Source organism: Pteropus vampyrus, unplaced genomic scaffold (genome assembly GCF_000151845.1).
Source record: "Pteropus vampyrus isolate Shadow unplaced genomic scaffold, Pvam_2.0 Scaffold116, whole genome shotgun sequence".
In the NCBI taxonomy this organism is placed as follows: domain Eukaryota; kingdom Metazoa; phylum Chordata; class Mammalia; order Chiroptera; family Pteropodidae; genus Pteropus; species Pteropus vampyrus.
In genome coordinates this window covers 4,340,668-4,356,479 of record NW_011888897.1, presented here as the reverse complement: position 1 = coordinate 4,356,479, position 15,812 = coordinate 4,340,668, and the positions used below count along the sequence as shown (strand labels likewise).

The following is a 15,812-nucleotide window of genomic DNA, read 5'->3' as shown; positions in this document are numbered from 1 at the left end:
AATATGGGTGCCGAAGAGCAAAAAATATACATATGTATATATACTTGGCCTTGTGATACAAGTATATTTACTTTCATTTTTACTTATTTGTTTGCTTATTTATTTTGATTTTTCATGTGTTAAAATTAGTTTGCTTTATTTGAGCATATGCCATAAAAGGGAAGACAGCCCACATGCATGCTCTGTAGGTTGTTTCAGTATTGGTTGAAAATTTTGCTTAAAGTAGATAAGTTTTATATCTATATATACTATATATATATATATATACATATGTATGTGTATATATATAGTATATATAGATATAGACTATATCTATATATACACTGGTGTAATTGCCTGTTGGTTTTTGGTTTTGGTATTGCTTATTTTAACCAAGTAAAGTGTAAATTTTGATCTGGTGTTTTTATTTATATGTGGCTACATACTACTGAAAAATGGAAATATCAGACCAGAAGGTAAATTTTTGGTTGTAACTTTTTATATTGAAGACCGACCCTTATGATATGAAAATTGCAAATTAGTATTGTTGATATATATTTTATCTCCTGTTCATATTTAAAGAACAGGAAATTTTATTGACTTGACTTGATAGAAGTCCATTAAAGTGAAAAACAATGAAAGACTTGTTTTTTTGTTGCTGTAAAAATTTTAAAAAGTTTGTCAACTTTTTACTAGTACATTCTTGTTTCTGTTTACGTTCTCGTTAGTCTAAATGCTCTCAAGAATAGTCTAAATTTTGTATGCGTATTTGTAAAAAATGGAAAAAGAACCCAAGAATAATTTTTCTTTCACTATATTCTAGGTTAACTCATTTTGTTTTTAAATGATATATGTAATACTGCTATTCTTACTGATGGTTAATATTTGTTATTAATGTAAATGTTAAATAACATAAACATTGGTAAAATTGATAATATTTGTGGAAAATTATTAGGTAACAACATTGAGGCTCTTTTTAACACTCCAAATTTAAAGCATTATTCTTTAAATTAGTTAGTATGTATATTTTAAAATAGACTTTTTTGAAGTATAACAATTACATATTTTAATATTTTAATTTCTAAGTTGTACTGCTTTTTCTGGTGGGAAGAGAGCTTTTCATTGGCTTTTGAAGTAAATTTTGGATTTCTTAAGCAGACATTAGCCCTTTATTGAATTATTTTTAAGAAATGATCCTTTACGGCTTTATTTTACTTAATGAATTTGATTTTCCAGTTAATTCAGGGATGTAAGTAAGTAGTTTTAAAGCATTCGTCGTGTCCTCGGCATTGTGTTAGCCATCGTACATATTATAAAAATATAATCTAATGAGATATTGTAACAGTGAAATAATAGCAATATTGGTTGTCTGTAATATTCTGTGCTGGGCTCTCTTCTTATGTCTTACATGTTCCTTGGACAGTCTCATTCATATTTTGTGCTTTGTTCCTATCACCTAAATGCTAATGATCTCATCTTTATTTCTAATCCAGACCTTTTTCTGAGTTCCTCTCTAGCTACTTCCCAGATGTTGCTTCTTAGCGCTTCCGTACCTGAGCTGAACTCTTTCATTATTCCTAGCTCCATTTCCAGTCACAGGGAATGAACCACCACCAGCCTAGTCACTTACGCTGAAACATTTTGCAGTTTCTTATGTTTTTCTACTGTATTCCCCTCCCCTTAGTCCAGTCAGTTACACCAAATCTTGTTAATTTTATTTTCTAAATGTCTTTTAGGTTTATCTTTTCCTGTTGTCATTTTCATATATTAGAGTTTTGGAATGCCTCATCTGAGGCATTCCATCTAATTATTCTAATTACTACTACCAATTTTGCCCCCATTTTAATCTAAAAATTATTCATCCTTTCTTTATATATGTGTCTGTCTTTTTATCCCTCTGTCAACCCTGTCTCCCTCCCACCTTCCTTCTCTCCCTTCATTCCTTCCGGATATCCATCCATTCATCCATGTCTGAAGTACCCTGCCTGTTCTGCACTTGCACTACGGTCAGTGCTAGTATACAAAGATGAGGAAACTGTTGTGTTGATATTAGAGTGCTGTGACACTTGGAGAGAAATTCTCATTTTTGAGGAAATGTCATTTCCTCTGAAGTCTTCTTTGATCCATTCTGGCAGAGTTACGGTGATTCTGCTATCGTATTTATATCTACTATAGTACTGAATACATTGCATTATAATTATTTACAAATCTCTTCCATCTTGGCTGGCTTGTGCTTCAGAGGGACCATACTTTATAAATTTTGGTATTCCTCTCAATTTTTTTATTGTTTAATTGAGTGTACGAATTGATGAGATTACGAGAAACAACACTGGATTAGTAAATTAGGATCAGATTAGTCATGACCTAGAAAAAGCTAAGAGTTAATTTTAATACAATAGATAATAACGAACCATCAAAAGTTTTGAGTATTGGAGCTATTTATAGGCAGTATTTGTGTGAGAGTAATCTGGAAGCAGTTTGTAGGCCAACTTGGAGGGGTGATTAACTTGGCATTATTGCTCCATTTTAATTACATGTGAATTATACTAACTTTATAGTTTAGATAAATTGGAAATATAAAATTACAAATCTATGTGTAAATAAAACACTACTTTCAGAGATCTCAAAACATTAGTCAATATCAAGAGTCAAATTTGGTTTAAGTGATAAAATTTTATCCTTAATGAAATCCATCTCTTTAGCTCTATTGTACTAGGCTTAAATGCATTTACTGAAGTACAGAATTACACTCAAATGGGTGAAACAGCGCATTCCTCTTACCTTGATAGTTTATGTATACAGTTGACCAGGAGCTTTGTTTTCATTGGGATTACTGAAATTAAATAAAAACTGTTTTATATGGCTTCCTTTTAAAATTAAAGACATTTTATTGAGGTTTCTTAATTGAGTTTTAAATTATACCTCTGTTATAGTATGTGTATCACAAGAACTAGGTTTATTTTAGAAATCAGATATGCCTTGATAACATCTTATTTGAGATGTGACATTTAAAAATGAATTTTTATAATTTGTGAAATTTGGTGCTTTTTTCATATTTCTCGACTTATATGGTATTAAAACATAAAAAAATATTTATATTAGTTAAATTTTCAAGATTATATTTTATTTACCCACATTTTACCACTTCAGGAACAGTGGAGTCAGCATTGCATGTTGCAGTAATTTTTATTCATGAGCATGGATTTTTGCCCTTCCACCTTCTCCAAATATTATTTACATTTCTATTTTCTCCTGATCCCTTTTTTCCCCAAGAAGAAATGGTTGACATTTTTTTTTTTCTTTTTAGGTACAATTGATTTCAAAAAAAATATGCAACTCTCATTTCTATTGTATAAAGTTTAGGATTGGTTACTTTTATTTTCCCCCCATAAAGACCACTTCTGTAACAAATGAGAACCATGTGCTCTTGAGCTAATTAAACTCTTCAGAGTCAGTTTCTTCTATAAAATTTTGAAATGCTAGAATAGATGAAGTGGGAATTAAATGAAATGATATGTATAAAGCACTTTGCTGAGTACCTTGAACTTAGCACTCAGAGTAAGCAATTATTTTTGTTTGTACTCTTTAATGTAAAGGGAAGAACTGTTGGTAATGGTACTAAAATTGTTAAGCTGATTGATTCCTTCAGGTTGATGAATGTCTAAATAAGTGATTCACGGGGACAATTGAATTAAAATCATCTCTCTGGCCTTTAAAACTATACATACTTCCTAGATTTTCTAATATGCTTCCCATTCTCATGGAATCTGAGTGTCAACATTTTAGTGAGTTAGTGTTATTAATGGATGGTTGTATGTTTCATCTTTTAGGTATAAAGGAGGGAGAGGGATAGTATAGACTAGTGGACTAAATGATGTTGGATATTCATTGTTTCTTCTAATAACCAATTAGAAACAAAGCTATCATAATCTTCCTAATGAGCACATTGATATGCTTTTCAACATAGGGCCAACCAAATTTTTCTTGTGTTTGTCCTGTCTGTTCCCCTTCTTCAGATCTGTGTTGTACCACTTGTTTGACATCTTAACGGTTGAGACTGTATTTGCTTTCCTTGTTTAATACTTTTGTATATGACTCAGGTTTTCTGAAGTCAGAATAATAGTCCATATAACATTCACTAAAAGAAGAGACTGGTTTCTCATTTCATCTTTTGTTATAAAATTTGCTTGAATGCTTACTACTCATTATCTTATATTTTCGTTTTTTATCTTATATTCTTCTAGTCAGTGGCCTTAACCTGAACTTCAGAAGTACTCTTGGTGATTAAAAAAAAAAAAAGGTAGATGTGTGTGAGTGTGTGTGTAAGTGTGTGTATCTAAAATCTCAAGCTCTGTCCCAGAACAACTGAACTGGAATCTCTGAGATTTTAATTAGGCAATTCTTGGGTTTTAGAACTACTCCATGGAGATCAAAATGAAAGGTATACCAGTAGTTCTAAGCATACTGTTAAGGGGAGGAACCACTCATATAAATTAAATTTAAAGTAAAAGTAAATAATGAAAACTTTCCATCATTCCATCTTATTTTGTCTCCCATTTTATTCAATTTTGAATTTTTTGTTTTGTTATGTTTTGGGGAGTTTTCTTAAGTTTATATATAAAAGTCTTCTGTTCCAATTATTTATTTTTTATCCCTTTAGTGAATGCTTTGGTCCTGCTTTTTTAGTTTGTTTTGTTGAAAGATAAACTGAAGCACATTAGAAATTTCAAGTTTATTTGAGCATACATCAATTTCAGTCAGTCATTGCCAAACCAAAGATTGTTAAGAGTGGTTCACCAATAGGAGCCAGGGTGGGGGTGGGGGTTGTTTATAGAGAAGATGTGGAAGCAAAGCAAGGAAATTATTTGATTGGCTATAGCTTAAGCAGTTGCCTTATTTGGGAAAATTTAATTAGCTGTTTGTGATTGGTTGTTCTTAAGTTTTATTTTCTCAGATTCAAGTGCATTGGCTTAGGGTTTTGGTTTGCTTATGAAGGTTACCAAGTTAGAACAACTTCACTTTAATGGCCTTCTCATTTAATTACCTTAATAGTTTATTACCAGTATCTTACTGTTTTCTATCTGTATAGTCTCAATTATTATGTTTTAAAAATTATTTTAAAATATAAGAATATGATAATGTAGAAAACAGACCATAATCTAAATTCCCTAGCAATGGTTATTATCTTTAAATATTCCTTTTGTCTTTTTTTCATATATAGAATTTAATATTTTTTATAATGTAAAAAGTTTTTATTTTTATGGTACCAAATAATTCTTATGGTTATCATTTTCATTGGTTGCATCAAACTATCAAAAAAAGTTAACCATTTCATAGCGGTTGATAATTATTTATTACTTTTCACTTTACGCTACTTTAAATTTTGCTGCGACAAACTCTAGCATCTGACATACCATGCTTCCTACCATCATTTTACATTTCTTTAGAGTAGATCTACAGAAGTGGAATTCCCAGATCAAAGCCTATGAACCTTTTCTGGTAAAGTCTTTTGTACCAGTGCCACTAGTAATGTGCCACATCTGTTTTTAGTGATACTAGTATTTAAGGCATTTGCTTTTGATAATTTGTCGAAAGATGTCGTTGCTTGTATTTGAATTTCTTTGCTGGGATTTTTTTTTTTTTCTTTCTCTGTATTTTTCCCTCAAATTGCTGAGGAGACTGTTATCATTCTTTGAACCTGACAACTTCTTGTTTTTATTATTTCACGATGTTTTCATTTGATGTCAAATTGATATATATATAGGCTATATATATTAATTTGAGATAATCTGTGCTTGCTTTGGCAGCACATATACAAAAAAATTGTAATACAAAGATTAGCATGACCTCTGTACATGGATAACACACAAATTCATGAAGAGAGAATTTGTTTTGGTGATCCATTTATTATATTAGCTCTAGCTTATTTTAATTATCACTACTTTATAATATACCTTAGTATCTAGTATGGCAAGACACTCAATTTTTTTCTCTCCATAATTTTGATAGTATGTGTTTTTATTCTTTTGCAAATGACAAGCATACAGGAAGGTAGAAATAGATGTCTTTTTTTTTTTTCTTCAAAACTGGTCTCTTTACTGTAAAAGTTCAACTTTAGATATGTCAGCACATCTCTAAGAGTTGAATCAGGAATCAGGGTAAACTTATATTTACTCGTTGTTCGGGTTGTACCATGTAAAAATTAGGGAACTTATGATAGGTTTTATCCATTTTTGTATTCATTCATCACCAAAAGTGGACTTAATAGTTGTCCTGAAGAGAAGGAAGGAGTGACATTTAGTCAGGTAGATTTCTCAGAGGAGGTGATGCTAAAGATAATTACCTTTAAAACAAGAGGAATGAAGAAGAGAAACACTTCCGAGGATAGGAGAGAAATATGTAGAAAGGATGTATGAAAAAAGATTTATATTCTTTAAAATGATTTTTATTCTCCACCAGCCTATTAAATATTTCTCTGTAGTAGAAATAGAGTAATAGAGGTTGCTTGTGGTGGTAGTGGTAGGAAATGAGATCAAAATGAAAGGTATACCAGTAAGGAGTTTGGATTTTATTCACCTATGAAATTGAGTTTTTGAACATTTTAAGGCGTAATATCTTTTATACAGTGAAGCCATTGGAAGAGTTTTATGAACAGCTACAAATGTGTTATTGAGTGTCGAATGGGCAGCCTTTTGTAATATGTTGATTGTTTCAGAAGTGGCCTCAAAGGATTGCTTTCCTACATTGGGAATGCTAAAAAAAAAAATGGTTTGATTCACCTCAGAGACATGAAACTTATTTTACTGTCTCTTAGTAGCACTTGGAAAAGTTGCAAACCTTCTGCCATTATCTTCCAACAAGGGCATGTTTTCATATATTAGAAATTACTTTTACCATTTTGTTGGAGGAAATAAGAGTTAAAACTAGTAAAATTATAGCAAATAGAAATAATAGATCTTTTTATTTAACTGTGAATGTTATCATACCAATCAAGAATAGAAATATTGTGCCTCTGCAAATAATGCAGGTGGTCATACAACACTATCAATTTAATAGTAATTCAGTTATTATACAGGTTTTAGAAATAGGCTAATTTTAGCAGCTATAGCGCATTTTATTTTTTTTCTAGCTCTTTTTTTTAAATATTTTTTTAAGTGAGGCAACCCTTGGTTGACCTCATAGATTGCAAGGACCTTATCAGCTTACAATCCCTTACTTTTTATTTTTTATTTTTTACGTCTACAGCACCTGGGATTCCTAGGTGCTCTCCCATCCAAGTACTAACCAGGCCCGACCCTGCCTAGCTTCCGAGATCAGATGGGATCCGGCTTGTTCAGGGTGGCATGGCCGTAGACTCTATAGTGCATTTTAGTACTTTAAAGTTAACTAAGTTTGACTTAAAGTACTTTCGTTTTACTAAAGATTGCAAAGAATTTTTGATGCATAAAATTATTAAGTTAGTGTTATCTTGTCTCATAATATTTACTCTTCAGAATGATTATCTCCCCCCTTTCTTAATTTGAACCTTTCAAATCTTTCCACTTTTGTAGGCATTTTAAATTCTTTTTAAAAATTAAACTTAAGGGGATGTGCCAGGCCATGGGGGCGCCATGAGCGCATGGGAGGAGATGCCCCGCCTTCAGAGATCCAGTTCTTAAGGGGAGATGGCAATATCTGTAGGTCAGGAGTGGAGAGGGGTGGGAACTAAAGAGGGGAAAGAAAATTTAAAAAAAGAAAAATTTAATTTAATTTTTGAGTAGGTAATATGATTAAAAACTCAGAAGTACGTGGAGAGAGATGCACAGAAAAGTCTCATTTTCTCCTTTGCTCTCTCCTTCCTGTTTTTCTTCCCATACTTTTTATAGGCAGACATTTCTTCTCTGTATTCTTTCAGTGTTTTCTTTGCAGATATAAACAAATAAATGTATATTTTATTTTGGAGATTTTTCCAAATCTAGATAAATATCTTCCTTTATTTTTAATAGCTGAAAAGTACTTCCATGGATACAAGATAGTTTAGTCACTCAGTCCTGTGTGGGCACTTGGGTTATTTCCTACCTTTTGCTATTAAACATTGTCAAATGAGTAACATGCATATAACATTTTGTACTTGCATGAAGTGGGTGATTTATATTCTAAGAATAAAGGTCTTTAGGTCAATCTGTAAGTGTTTCTTTACACACATATTTCCTTGCTTTGACAGCCGAGAGGGCCTTGAAGAAATGACACTCCAAGTAGCAGTGAGCACACCTAGTGCCCAGATCTTAGTTTCTAATACCATTATCCCATAAAAGGAACTGGGGCTTCTTGAAGAAATGGCTGAGTCCAGGACTGGGACAGGAAGTAATGTATAAGGTGAACCTGGAGCATCTTATAATGCTGGAAAGTAAGGAAGTACTCAAAAAACAGACTGAGGTATATAAAAGGGACAGAGGAGACAACTGAAAGAGCTTCCAATGGCTCATACTAGAATAATTTGAGCAACAAAATAAAATAGTGTTGGATTATAATTTGAATATAATATCCATGAATCCATACTGATATAAATAAATGGGGAGAATAGACAAATCTTCTGTGCAGAATAATTCCAAATAATTTATGTAGATATGCAGCTTTCAAGGAGGTGTGACATAACTCTCCTTTTAAGGAGAGGAAAAATAGGGAAAGGGTAATTTGACATAAGAGAAACCTGACAAATACTACATTAGCCATCTAACCAACGTTTACTGCCATAAATATTATACTATTTGATATACTTTTTATATACATTAGAAAGACTGTAAATATATTCAAAATACTATAAACATAAATATGTATTATTGACCCTATAGAACAAATGTTTATTTCCCTCCAAAATTTGAAACCTAATCCCCAGTCTGATAGTATTTAGAGGTGGAACCTTTGGGAGGTGCTTCTACATGAGGGTGAGCCCTCATGAATGGGATTGGTGTCCTTATAAGAGACCCCAGAGAGCTCTCTCCTCCCTTCTGCCATGTGAGGACTCAGTGAAAAAAGATAGCAGTCTTCAAATTAGGAAGTGGGCTCTCACCAGACATGGAATCTGCAGGGGCCTTCATCTTAGACTTCCCAGCCTTTGGAACTGCCAGGAATAAATTTCTGTTGTTCATAAGCTATCCAGTCTAAGGTATTCCATTATAGCAGCCTGAGCAGTCTAAGAGTTAACTTTAATAGTTATAAATCATGTTGATAGTATGAAGTGATAAGAATGTCACGTCACCTGTACAGTCTTCTTCCCAAGAAACCATAACTCTAGTCTAATAATGAGAAGAACATTAGACAAATCCCAATTGAGGGATATTCTACAAAATCGTAAACAGTACTCCAAAGCATCAAGGTCATCTGAAACAGGAAGTCTGAGAAACTGATAGTTAAGACGAGACTAAGAAGACACAATTATACTATAACGTGGTATACTGGATGGGATTCTGGAAGAGAAAAAGAGCATTAGGTAAAAACTAAAGTAATCTAAAGAATGGACTTTAGTTTATTATAATCAGTTTTGGTTCATTGATTGTGACAAACATATCATACTAATATACCATACTTAATAGCAGCAACTAGGAGTGTGGTATAGGGTAACTGTACTCTCTTTGCAATTTTTCTGTAAATCTAAAACTATTATAAAATAAAACATTTATTTAAAAAAGATAGATGCTTCTGTAAGTCTGTAGATATAGCCAAATTGCTGTTTTGTATTGCAACCTGAATGTGAGAAGCTTGTTTTCCTATAGCCTGACCAGCTGAATGTGTTGTCTGACTTTTGGAATTCTTCCACTTTGATAGATGAGAACTGGTATAACTCAGACTATTGTTATTTCTCTCATTATGAATGACGTTAAGTATTTTTTCATATATTTAATGGGCATTTGTACTTTTATTCCCCACCTTCTGTGAACTCTCATGTTCTTTGTTTATTTTTCTATTAGATTGTTGGTCATTTTCTTCTTGGTTTCAGAAGTTCTTCATAGGCCCTTTGTAATATGTATATATTATAATATTTATGTCATATATATTATAATATATATTTAGATTATTTTTTATGCAGAAATATTACTTTTTATATGGTGGTATAATATATTCTTTTACATTTCTGTATTTTGAAATATAGTTAGAAAAGTCTTCACCACTCCAAGGTTATAAAGGAATTCTTTTATATTTTCTTCCAGTACTTGTGGTTTCCTTTTTTACAGTTAAATCTTAAAAATTTGAATCCTCCTTCCCAATCATTGAGGCATTTTAAATGTTTAACCTTTTCTTTCAAATTCCTCTGGTGTAAGCAGGCCTGTGGCTTTATGGGTGCTTTAAATGATTTGTGGGAAAAGAAATGTTTATGTATTTATTCGTGGTGGATAAGAAATCTCAACTTTCTGGAAAATGTATTCAGCATTTCATTGTGTCTTAATTCCAAATTATGGTTTAAAAATAATTTCACAGTAATGAAAATTCCTTTAATTTTTTTTTTCACTATTCAATTAGAATATATTTAGCAGTATTTTTTTTTCTATTGATTATTAGTGTTGTAGGTTATTTATATATTCATTTTTTTTCCTTCTCCAGGTTTCCCGCTTAGATTGTAAACCTGTCTGTAATTTATCTCCTGTCTTCTTTAGAACTCCTTACTGGTTTAATGACCCTTCTGATATTAGTAAGCTCTTTGCTTGGTATTATTTAGAATTTTAATTAGTGGGCCAATTAGCTGTTTTAACTCCTGAAGAAACTGAAACCAGTAGTGTCAGCAGGTGCTGCCTAATGTGGGGTGATGATTTCTTATTTCTTATAACCTTTTATAAAGGTATCGATATTTTCCTTATCCTACTTGTGATAAAATTAGTGTTGCTGAATTGAATTTTAACACATTTGGGGAACTAGTAGTATGGAATATTAGCTCCTGGAAAATACTACCAAAAATAACTTAGTGAGTTTATTGCTCATGGTAGTAAAAGAGAGTACCACCTTTCCAGAGTTGGTAGGATCTGCTGGGTGAAGAATGTGTGTATGTGTATGGGTGAAAAGAATAGCAAAGTGGAAAGGGAGAGCAAAATTGGGACATTTATTGAGGATTTGGAGTCTTTAAGGCAGGTATTTCAGTGCAGGAGCTGATTAGAATTAATCATGATCATGATATAATAGTTTAGGTTTGGCAAGGGTTTTGAGGAGAGATTTTCAGAGTATTGGAAAGTGCACAATCATTTGCTGCTATTTATTGAAAAGTTGAATAGTCTGATGTTGGTTTATATGGGGTTTTGGGGAAGTTCCTGAAATGAACAATGAAGTTATTTGCAACTCTTATCGGCCTGGGCAAGAGTTTCCTGGAATAGTAAAGTCATGTTGTTGAAGACATCTGAATGGTGATGTTAATGTAGATTGTAAACTCTGGGTGCAGATGGTTTCAGTTCTTGTGCCCATTCAGAATCATAATAAACTTGAAAATTATTTATAAAAAATCTAATTCTTAGGCCCATCTACAAAGACAACACATTCTCTTGATGTGAGGGGTTTGACATTGAATTTTTCCCCTGAGGAATGAGAGAGACAGAGACAGAGACAGAGAGGGACACCCACCCACCCAGTATAGCTGTTGAGCACCAGAACTCTTAAGGCCCAAGTATTTTTCTTCTCACTCTATGCTTCCTCCCTAGGCAAACTCATCTAGGTGCATGTATTCAATCTAAGCAGTAACTCCTAAATTTCTATTTCTGATCCTTTTCTATCTCCTTTCTGAGCTACAGACTTCTGTATCTAGTTTCTTACTTGAGTATCCAGACTCTTAATTGTCAAAGTTAAGCCTCATTCCTCAGGGGAAAAAATTTATTGTCAAACTCACTCACACCAAGAGAATGTATTATCTGTGTAGATGGACCTAAGAATTAGATTTTTTTATAAATACATTTTCAAGTTTTGTGTGTGTGCGTTTGAATAAATCTGCAAAGGAATATCTAAAGAGGTTGGAAGAAAACCAGGACATACGTAATCTCTGGAGATGAGGCTGAAAAGTAGTTGGGTCAGAGCACAAAGGCCGTCTATGTCTAGGTGGAGAAAGACCTACTGGCTTCAGTGATAAATTTTCACTCAGCAGTTCTTGTGTGCATGTACAAAATATGGAAACATAGGCTTTCCACAGAACTATTCAGTCTGTCAAAACATTCTTCACATAAGAATTACATAGTAGGAAATTCTGTTTGCAGAGTAGTGGTTTGAAATTAATATTTTCTTAGAAATAATTTTACCAACTTACTCCCACATTACCCCATAAAAGTTATTTAATCTCTCATTTTTACTGTGATTGAGGAGGTCAGTGGTGTGTATCCTGCAATTTTATGTACAGTACATGTATTGTTGAATGCCTACTATGTGATGTGCTAGGCACAATACGTACATTTTAATCTAGATCTCACATCCTTTTGAGGTAGTTATTTCCCTTCTTTAAAGAGGAAACCAAAGTTGGCTTTCTCAATGTCATACTTCTCTCACTCTCCCAATGCTTATATGAAGGAATCAGGATTTGAACCTGTGTTAGGCTTTCTGTCAATTTCTGCTACACCAGGTGGACACCCTATGTGCTGTGAATCCTTTATCAACCAGTCCCAAAGTTGTATGTAGTTAACATTTCACCACAGGTATTAATTAAGTGTAAGAGTACATTACCTCTCAGCTTTTGAGGATCAACACTGAGCAGGTAGTAAGCAACAGTGAAACAAAGAAGCGAATCTAGGCCCATGTTACTCAATCTTGGTTTAACTACAGTCCATTTAATCCCACATAAGGAAGCTATTCAGGTCACAGAATAGTATCTTGTTTGTCAGAATTCTGGTTAATTTGTGTATTATTATTTTTAAATATTTTTCTCTTCATACGAAACCTTTCTTTGAACTTTTTTTTAAAGTCTATCATTTGTAGTGGATATGCACATTTGACCTTTTTTTTTCATTTTGTGTTAATCTAATTTAGTATTTTAATTTTCCTTTTTCTAATATGCCAAGGTTTCCTAAATAAGTAAAATTAGTAGAACAGAAAATCCTAGAAGTAAAATTGAAAAATTGGAAAAAAACAAAGTTGAGTTTAGTCAGATACAAATTTTTTTCTTAATCTTTTGATAGACTCTTATACCCTGGCCTCTACTAAAGATCTTATAAAAGTAAATTAAGTGTACTTGTTAATTGGTTCATTGTTATGCCCCTTCCCTGTTAGGATTGGTATGTGAACAGTTTCTAATTTTCCATTTGGCAAGTAATGTGGTAGAGGATTAAGGTTTTTTTTTCCCTCCAAAATCACAAGAAGGCTTTTCTGACAGTGGTGATAGTTTAAAATTTTTGAGGTCAAGTGGTAAATGATTCAGTCCTAGGAAGAACCGTTTTTGTGGGGGTATTTCCAATATCTTCAAAACTAACTGACCACTTTATAAGTAATTTTTCCCCCTTAAACAGCCCTTCCCTTCCCCAAATAAAAACTTTATCAAAAAGTTGAAGAGTGTTGGCATTTTTAACATGTTGCCAAGAGTCTTACACTGTTGGCTAGGAAAGTTGGCCGCTATCCAATAAAATTTGTATTTATGAAAGCTTTGAAAAAGTGTTAGCTTGTTTTTTTATGTGATAAACAATTATTGTGACAAACATTATAGAATGACAAAATAGCACATTCAGTTGTCCATTTCAGATGTCTATTAGAGTGAAAGGCTAGAAAGTTGTCTACATACTTTCTCTTTTTAAACATGAAGAGAAAATCCATATTTACATTGTTCCAAGTATGCTAAGGACATTCTCAATGAAACCTACATGAATATTTAGAAGGAGATTTTGTGAGATTTGTACTTTGAAAACACATAAAAGACCATACATAATCCTTTATTTGGTGGTAATGTGTCATATGATACAGATTAGATTACTATTTTTTAAGGAAATTGAAGTTTCATTCTTATAGTAGCTATAAGAATGTGGCCTTTAAAATATACAAATGTATATTGTCTACTTAATTCTTCCTGTTAAAATAAGGTTCCTAAAATGCTTTCCACATTTCTTACTGTTGCAGTTAGGAGAAAGTCAAAAGAGTGAATGATTAACTGAGCCTTACAGAATATCTTTACAGCAGTAGAGTCATCATGTGTCACCATGTGGTGATGTCTGATCTTCTCAATTTTGTAGGTTGACATTCCTGTTTAGTTCATTTTGAGGTGATGTGGTACTGTAGAATGTTTTATGTAATTTAGAGGTGAAGTGTAGTGTTAATTTAGAAATATACAATGAGAAATAATTTGGCTTGATATAACAAATTATTTTTGGACGTGAGTGATGTGATGGAGTTAGGGAGGGACACAAAGATTTAAAAAATGTTTCTGTCTCTAAGGAGTGTATAGTATAGTAAATTCAGGAGCTTTTCGTTTATATAGGCCACTTAATCCTAGTGAGTAAATCAATTTGGAGGACCAGATTTTAGATTTGCAGATTGCTTGAGAATGGCTTTAGAGTAGTGGCTTTTCAGCCTTTTTTGGCCTGAGGACCTCTTTATAGTCTTAAACATTTCTTTACTTAAAAATTAAATTTGTTAATTTTAAAATGAAAAATAACTACAAGTATTTTCAAAAAATACGGTGAGATGAGTGGCATTGTTTTACATATTTGCAAATTTCTGTAAAGTTTAGCTTAATTAAAAGACAGCTGGATTCTCAAATCTACTTTTTCATTCCAGTCTATTGTAGTATTCTGTGCAGTGTAGTCTCTGGAAAACTCCACTGTAGGTACATGAAAGAAAAGTAAAAAAGGCAAATAACTTCTTAGTATTATTATAAAAATAGTTTTGACCTCAGGACCCCCCTCCCCACACTGGTGAACCTCTGCTTTAGAGCAAAATGAAATTGGATCCTAATCCTGCACTTGATCTTCCTCTTTCATTTGGGTATTCTTAGGGGCTATTTCTATTAAGCTGTAGTAACTCACTGAATTCCATTTTCGAATCTACTCCTGGGTATGTTCTACTGTGAACAGCCTTGGAGCTGTAGTAGATTCTTCTGTTGTTCCCTTCCCTCCTTTCTTTTTTTTTTCTTTTTTTTTCTTTTTTTTTCCTCACTTAGACACCACCAATTAGAAATGGCAAGGCTTGATAGCTATATGATCTCAGGCAAATTTGTTAACATTTTTGAGTCTGTTTCTTCATTTGTGAAATGGCAAAGTGATACCAACTCTTAAGGCCTTCCTGGGAGTCAAATAAGATAATTAAAATTATATATAGTTGCTAATAAAATCTTACTGTTAATAGAGGTTAGCAAAAAACACTACCTGAGATATGTTCCAGTTTTGTTGCATATATTTTCGACTACTTGATTAAATTTGCAAAATGTCCTAAACTCAATAAGATTTGGGTCTCTCTAGTTTATAAGTTACTCTAGAGAGTGACTTTTTGGTTTTTTTTTAAATTACCCCCCTTTATTTCCTTCTGTCCAGCACTTACTTAGGTCTTCTTTAGAGCTAGGTTCTTCACAAGGAAATGGGATTTTAAAAAACAAACAGCAAAACATCCTTTTTTTCCCCAGAAGTGTTCACAATCTTGTGCTTAAGCTAATTAGAAACAAACAGGAAGATGCTATATAAAGGGTTTGTATGAGAACCGATTGTAGTGTATGGAGTACCCAATTCTGTCTCAGTAGCGAAGTAGAATAAAGAAAGGAAGAAGGCTTATTATTTGTGCCTTATTTTTCAACCACTGATTTTTAGAAGAAGAAAGAAAAACTACTAAGCACTCGGCCAATTCCTATTTGAGTGAAGCTATGTGTAAGCCCCGTTCTGGGTTGTAGCAGTTAAGAGCATGGACTAGGTAGGGTC

The 15,812-nt window shown here is 32.7% G+C and overlaps 1 protein-coding gene, 1 non-coding gene and 1 pseudogene across 2 annotated transcripts in view; 2 read left to right on the top strand and 1 right to left on the bottom strand.

The window, feature by feature from the left end:
- Nucleotides 1-15,812, top strand: part of CDK17 (cyclin dependent kinase 17) — an 80,170-nt gene that overhangs the window by 5,034 nt on the left and 59,324 nt on the right. The window lies entirely within an intron of this gene.
- Nucleotides 5,771-5,873, top strand: LOC111743565. The gene has a single exon (XR_002781783.1). It is a non-coding gene; the product is annotated as a U6 spliceosomal RNA (small nuclear RNA).
- On the bottom strand, nucleotides 7,216-7,334 carry LOC111743576 (annotated as a pseudogene).